Here is a 7,196-nt window from a genome sequence, read left to right as displayed (position 1 = left end):
GGGCGTCAACTTTTACCAACAACCTACATAAAACTTTAATTACTTTTTGAATTGTCTTCTCTTGTTCAGAGTGAAATGTACTTCAAACCTAAAATACCCAAGTGCCAAAATCAGAACAGTTTTAATAGCAGACGTGCAAAAAAAAAAAAAATAAATAATTTGAACGAATTTGCTAGTAATAGAAATTAATAAATAGGCAACGATGATTAAAAAAGAAAAAAAAAGAATCTCTAAAATTATATAAAAGGAAATTTGTGTATGCAAGTTTGTTCCTTATGAACTCCGAAACAGCTGGACTAATTTTTTTGGAAATTTCACACAAATGTACATTATGTGCCTGGCAGTGTTCGTAGATAGGTTTTGTATCAGAAGGTCTTCAATAAGTATCGATAAGCGAAAAGATTCGATGAAAGAATGAACAGGCGATTTTGACTAACACCCTTCTACGACCAAACATCACGCGTGCATTTGAGAAGTTTTATTACTTCACAAGCAGAAAGGCCCAGCATATAAAATCAACAGTAGGTTCTTTGATAAGGCACGGGCGCGTTCAAAATGAATGCTTCTGTTTAGAGCACAATTAAACCATGATACTTTACTTGTATTTTAAACTTTATAATGCAAGCCATTATATAAAAATAATTTTATAAAATCAATAGTAGGTTCTCTACAGTGTAATGTAGACTAAAAAGTATTGTGGACTGTTACTGTGGGGAGGCGTGTAAAGCTTTCTCATGGTGCACTGCGGTGAGTTCCTTACTAGAGCAAGCAATCAATCGATTTAATTGAAAAATGGGGATTTCACTGATGTCGATGCCAATAAAAATATGGGAGAGTGAAATATCCGTTGATCCTTATTAAATCCCGGGCAACGTCGAGTCTCCCTGCTAGTCGTTAAGAAAAGTATTTTTCGTTTTAAAAACACTTGTAAGTAAAGCTGACTTAACAGTCTGAACAGAACTTTTCACATTTCGTTAAGGTTTCTCAATGGGGCTCAGGAGATTTTTTCAGTAACCACTAAGTTAAATTTGAAAATTGAAATGGGGAGTGTGAGGGGAGCCATATAAAATTTAAAATGAACAAAATAATGTATTATCGTATAACCAATTAATATTTTAAATATTCGATTTATTAAGTTAAATATTTACTTAATCTAAACCTCAATTTTGTTTATTATTTAATTAGAATTCATTATTGAGATGAGTATTACTTCGTAGCCTCGTAGGAGATGTCCTTTTCTCCTCCTTGCAACCTCTATCTCACAGAAGAGATGTTGCGAGTTTGTCTCTGATGTATCGTTATTTTCATGGAAAGTGTTCGACTGAGCTTCAATCTATGGTCCCCCCTCGCCAAACTTTCACAAGAAACACTCGTCTAGCTGTAAACACTATCAATAATTCCCCCACTCTTTATCTGTGCCTAAACCTAATCGTAGATTCCATGAACAAAGCTTCTTTCTTAGAACTGCACGCCTGTGGAATTGTCTTCCGTTTTCCTGCTTTCCGGCTGACTACAATATGGTTGTGTTCAAGTCTAAAGTAAATAAGTTCTTGATGAGCCGTTCCATATAAGTTATCAAATTTACCAAATTTTCATTACTAATGATTACTATATTGTCCAATTTCTACTGTACACTCTTTAACCCTTATCCTTGAGTGGCCTCTGGGCCTTGATAATGTGGTGATACCTATGTAAAAAAAAAAAAAAAAAAAACTATTATCCTCATTTTTTTGTTGTTGTTGTTTCACGACGTTTTGGTAAAAAAACGAGGTGAGACGACAACAACTATGGATGACAGTAATTGCTGATAATGCACTTAGGAGATTCGAAGTTCCTATCCTGTGGCGGTTACTAGTTGCCCGAAACGTGATAAAACAACAACTAAGAAAGATGAGAATAATAGTCCGCAATAATTTATTTTACTCAATTTTGTTGTTGTAATATTTTTGTTTGATCCATGTAAAATGGCAGCATTCTGTGCAAAATTAGTATGAAAACATTTAGATCTGATGACTTCAGAGGAAGATTAATTCTGGACACTAGAAGATATATGCAGAACAGTAGACTGATGGTACGGTCATATCAAGTGAATGTATGAGAGTTCATGGATTAGTAGATATAAGAGAAGCGATAGCAATTGCAGTTCACGTAGAGAAGGAGGAAAAAAAAGCATACGAGAAAGAGATAAATAAATACCTGATCAGTGATAGATTAATTTGGAAAACAACGCATCTAAAAGAATAGGCTAAACTAGCGTGACCTGTGGAAATTCCACAGCAGACTCATTCATATGTAATATATTGATGTTAGCATTCTGTAGATGTTCAGCGTAAATGGAGATGCTCTGATATTGTAGCTCTTTTGTTAAAACTGCAAAAGTATTTGTTTAAGCTAGTAGGGACGCCAGGCGTAACCCAGTTGTAAAGTACGCTTAAATATATTTTAATTCTTGCAGATTTCGTATATGTTATTATAGAATTAATGTTCTATCGATTTTTATATATTATACAGTTGTGATTTCCAAAATCGCATATATCCATATGACTTGGGTGCATCAGCTTGAATCGAAACCAAAACTTATGAAAAAATGTATGTATGTAAGTGTGTGTATATATATAACTTGAGTGTCATCAGCTATAATTGAAACCAAAATCAAAACTTATGAATTCTTGGTAAAATTATTTATTACAAGAAATGGAAGTCCATAGCAATTAAACGACAGTTACTCGGATGTAAGCGTGATACACAAAATAAATAACACATGATATCCTATTAATATATAGATACTAATAATCAGCATCATCAAATTATAACACATGATATCATCGCAAGAGACCACATCACGATCACCAAGAGGTTTATGCAGCGAAGGTACCGTGCTATTCTTTTATAGGATTGTCAAGTTAAATTCAATTTTTGCGGTATTTTTATTTATTAAACGGTTAGGTGAAAGTAGTAAATAGTTACAAAACACCCTCCTATACCTATGTTAAAGAGTGGGGTTCTAAATGATAACGTTATTATTTCAGCACGGTACCTTCGCTGCATTATTAGAATTGGTTTGTTTCTTAAAATTTGAAACCGTTTTCTTTAAATTGAAATATGTTTTCATAAACTTGTCTTTCAATTTTTTTTTTTTTTTTTTTTATAATTGTTAATTTTCTACAACTGTCACATTAAATCCAGATGTTTCTAGATAATCGTTTTTTTTTTTTTCTTCCTAACCCTAAACTAAATTTTATATTTAGTTTGGAAAAAAATCGGTTTGGTTCAATTTCTATAACAGCAGCGTAATTAATGGTTGCTGATAAAATCGTTTAGTTATTTGCTAAATAAATGAGTTTAGTAAAATAATATTTCATTTACAAGTAGAGTTGGTGTTTTTATTGGATACGTTGAATGACGATCAGTAAATAAAACCCCACTTGATATAAAGGGGCCATAAAGAACTCGCATTGGATTGAAAGGGAGTCACAACCGGCGTAAGGTTGAGAAACACTGCCTTAACTTCACTTTATGCATACTACATTTTTTTTTATGCTTACTTTCATTTTTGCCTCCATTTTCTTTTTATAGCCATGTCATTTGTGATAAGATTGTAGACGTACACCTTATGCCCATCCCATGTAAAAAATAAAATAAAACTGCATTTCTACGGTACTTTTTAGGAACAGTCTCCAATAAAATTTCAGTACTTACGTCATCAATTCAGAGTTCCCACGGAAAATTTCAGGACTGGTGAACGTTAACGATAAAACTGAATTTATCAATTTATTATTTTTGCGAAGAATCTAAAGCTATTTCAATACTTGTCCACAATACGAACTGAACCTTTTTTTTTTTTTTTCTTCGCCAACACTAAACTAACCCGTGGAAAGGTATCCACAAATTTACAAATGAAAAGTCACAAAGTAATAAAGATATTCAAGAAACTGCGTACAAGTCGGAACTTGATTTTTCTAATTGATTCAAAAATAGTTGCCTGACAAGTAACAGATCTTTTTTGTATTCGGATATTTCAGTAAAAATCGGAATTTTCTTCCGTTCGTAATCCGAACAGCATCTCGATCAAGTCACAACTCCAAATCTATGGATAGCTATTCCTAAAAAGTGCCTGAATTATTTTAGCGTTTGAGTTAGGTCAGTTTGGTATATATATTTAAATTAAAAATGATCACTCACTTCAGGGCCATATAAGTTTTTTTTAGGACTTTTTTTTATTATTTACTAGAAAATGTACTCGGCGTTACTTGATATAAAGAGTAACGTTAAATTCCTTTCAGAAAAGAATGAAGTAAACAACTGAATAGAAACTGAGACACGCGTATGCTAGTATTACGTTTTCTGAACCGTTCACTTCTTGTAAGTAAAAAAAAAAAAAAATACAAAAATACTCGAGCTGAGGCCGAAACCAAAACCTAAAGACACTGAGTCAAGTATGATAACCTCTACGTCACCGTGACACGATCTTTAAAAAAGTGTTTTCAAACCTACTTATTTTTAATATAATGTGAAAGATTTGCGCATGCGCAGTCGTGAGACAGTTAATAAAAGGATAAAATCCGATAACCCACAAGTACCGTTATTTTTAATTTTGAATCCTTAGCAGCTCGTTTTTTTCCGGATCAAAACCGATTAAAAAGTTTCATGTCTGAATACCTTATATACCAAATTTCAAGTCTGTAGACAAAAAATTCGTTGAGCATGTAGGTTGAAAGTACGGCACAATCACGTTGACACACCGGTTCTCACCAGATCACCGAAGTTAAGCAACGTTGAACCAAGCCAGTACCAGATGGGTGACCATTTAGGAAGGCTAGGCGCTGTATGTATCTTCTGGGAAGGTTGGGCGTGGGGCCAACACCCTCACTCTGTACCCCCCCCCGCCCCCCCAAAAAAAACAAAAAAAACTCCTCGCTACAAAAGACTCTACAAAGTTGTAGATGGCCTATGCCCCTCCAGGGGCTCAAGAGCTAGGGATGGAAGGATGGATGCAGGTTGAGAATTGTCTCCCCACATAAACATTGTCACTTTTATAGGTATATAGAATAATATATATTAGAACAAGAAGAGGGGGAACGATGTTAGCAAAATTTTTCATCAAAAAACGGATACAAATCAAGGGAAATGATGAGATTGATAGTTTAAAAGCCCCCCACCTACTCAAAATGTGAAGAACTGTAGTGTATAGGCGACAATGTGTGTCGTGTGTTAATTGAGAATAAATCCGCGAATTAGTTGCGTGCATCATTCACAAACTTCCGTTTGATATTATGACAAGCCCGCTTACATGGAAGAGCGTTAGCCTGCAAAGCCAAGGGTGACTTTGTTGACAGAGTCTGAGCGTGATCTTAAAAATATGTCATTACTAGGGCTATGACAACAGCATATTCTTTTCCTGGTATATAGCCATTGATATCGTATGTTTTTATGTAGAGTGATGTGGTTCTCGGTTGATTGTGTCTAACAGTGTCGGATATATACTGGAGAGTCAAAACAATGAAAAGAATATGCTGTTGTCATAGCCCTGGTCATTACCCTGCGCTAGTCCCATGGGGTGTTTTGTCACCCGCAACTTTGCTTAAGTGCTCATAGTTCCTAATTGGTAACTCATTTCTTTTCCTCCCTCCCAGTACTCTCCAGACTCAGCAGGTATAGCACAGGTGGTATGGCGCAGTTGTATCGCAGTGTTCCTTGAAGGTAGACGTCGTTTTATCCTTTCGGGGAGTTCAGTCACCCCAGCTGACTAACAAAGGTATGATTTTATGATTTATATATTTTTCTAGGGAGAACGAAAATTTGTAGATATAAGCGCATATTATGTATCAGTAGGCTACTCTGTAATATTTAATATGGAATTACTGTTTTTGGTATTTTCTTTATTATAAGTTTTGATGGGATTATTAGGTTTGCAATTGATTACTCTTTCACTCTTGTAACTATGAGTTTAGCTAATGTAATATCTTACTTTTTTCCTTAGTCTTATAATTTATGTTATTGTATTGTTTTATATTGATATCAACAACCAGCAAGATAACTAGATTTTACAAAATAACACTTAGCGGGACCTGTGGAAATATTGATGTTGGCATTCTATAGATATTCAGCGTAAGTGGAGACGCTCTGATATTATTGTAGCTCTTTTGTTAAAACTACAAAAGTATTTATCTAAGCTAGCAGGGACGCCCGGCAAAGCCTGGTCGTTAAGTACGCTTAAATATGTTCTAATTCTTGCAGATTTCGTATATATTATTATAGTTAATGTTCGATCGATTTTTATTTTATAAAATTGCGATTTAAAAAAAAAAAAAAATCCATATGACTTGGGTACATCAGCTTGAATCGAAACCGAAACCAAAACTTGAAAAAATTTATATAACTCGAGTTCCTTTAGCTATAATCGGAACCGAAACCAAAACTTATGAAGAATTCATGATAAAATTATCTATTACAAGAAATGGAAGTCCATAACAAACGACAGTCAATCGGATGTAAGCGTAATACACAAAATAAATAACACCGATACTATCCTATTAATATATAAACATTTTTGTATTGGGGTGTGTAAACGCCCCATGGGACTAACAATGGTCGGAGCACACAGATGACCAACACAGGGTTAAGGACCATGATCTGAAAAATTATGTAATCGGTGAACAAGCCAGATCTCTCGAACAGTCAAACTGTCGATAATGAAGCAAAAGTTTTTACAAAAAGCATTAGAAAACTTCAAAATTGCATTTAAAAAGAGAAAAATAAGGAAAACGAGGATTTGTACTCAAACTCATTCGATATTAATTCAGGGTTCGTACACATTGTCAATGTTCATTTTCGAGGACTTTTTAAGGCTTTATAAAATTTTTCAAGACCTTCTCCAGACAAAATTCAAGTCTTCAAAACAAAATTTATGGATTGTTAAATTCGAAAAAGTGCTCAAAAATAAAATATACAACAAATAAATGTTACTATAGACAATAAAAGTAACTTTGAAACCTACCTGCATCATTTTTAAAAAATGTTTTTAAGTAGTTTTAAATGTTTTTTATTTCATCTCAAATATTAACCCTTTTTACGGCTTTTAATTTTCAACCAAGATGGCTGCCATCTTGTCCATTTTAAAAAGTTTTTTTTTTGGCCGGCCCGGCCAAATTTTGGTACTAGTGCAGAGAGTGATCCGTGCTGAAATAACGTTATTA

The 7,196-nt window shown here is 33.9% G+C and overlaps 1 pseudogene; it reads left to right on the top strand.

Moving 5' to 3' along the window:
- Positions 1 to 4,715: 4,715 nt before the first annotated feature.
- LOC145243325 (5S ribosomal RNA) lies at positions 4,716 to 4,832 on the top strand (annotated as a pseudogene).
- The last annotated feature ends 2,364 nt before the right edge of the window (positions 4,833 to 7,196 follow it).

This window comes from Euprymna scolopes, chromosome 21 (assembly GCF_053919585.1).
Source record: "Euprymna scolopes isolate OS-2025 chromosome 21, ASM5391958v1, whole genome shotgun sequence".
Taxonomy (NCBI): Eukaryota; Metazoa; Mollusca; class Cephalopoda; order Sepiida; family Sepiolidae; genus Euprymna; species Euprymna scolopes.
The sequence above is the reverse complement of the archived record's forward strand: the minus strand, read 5'-3'. Positions and strand labels throughout refer to the sequence as shown.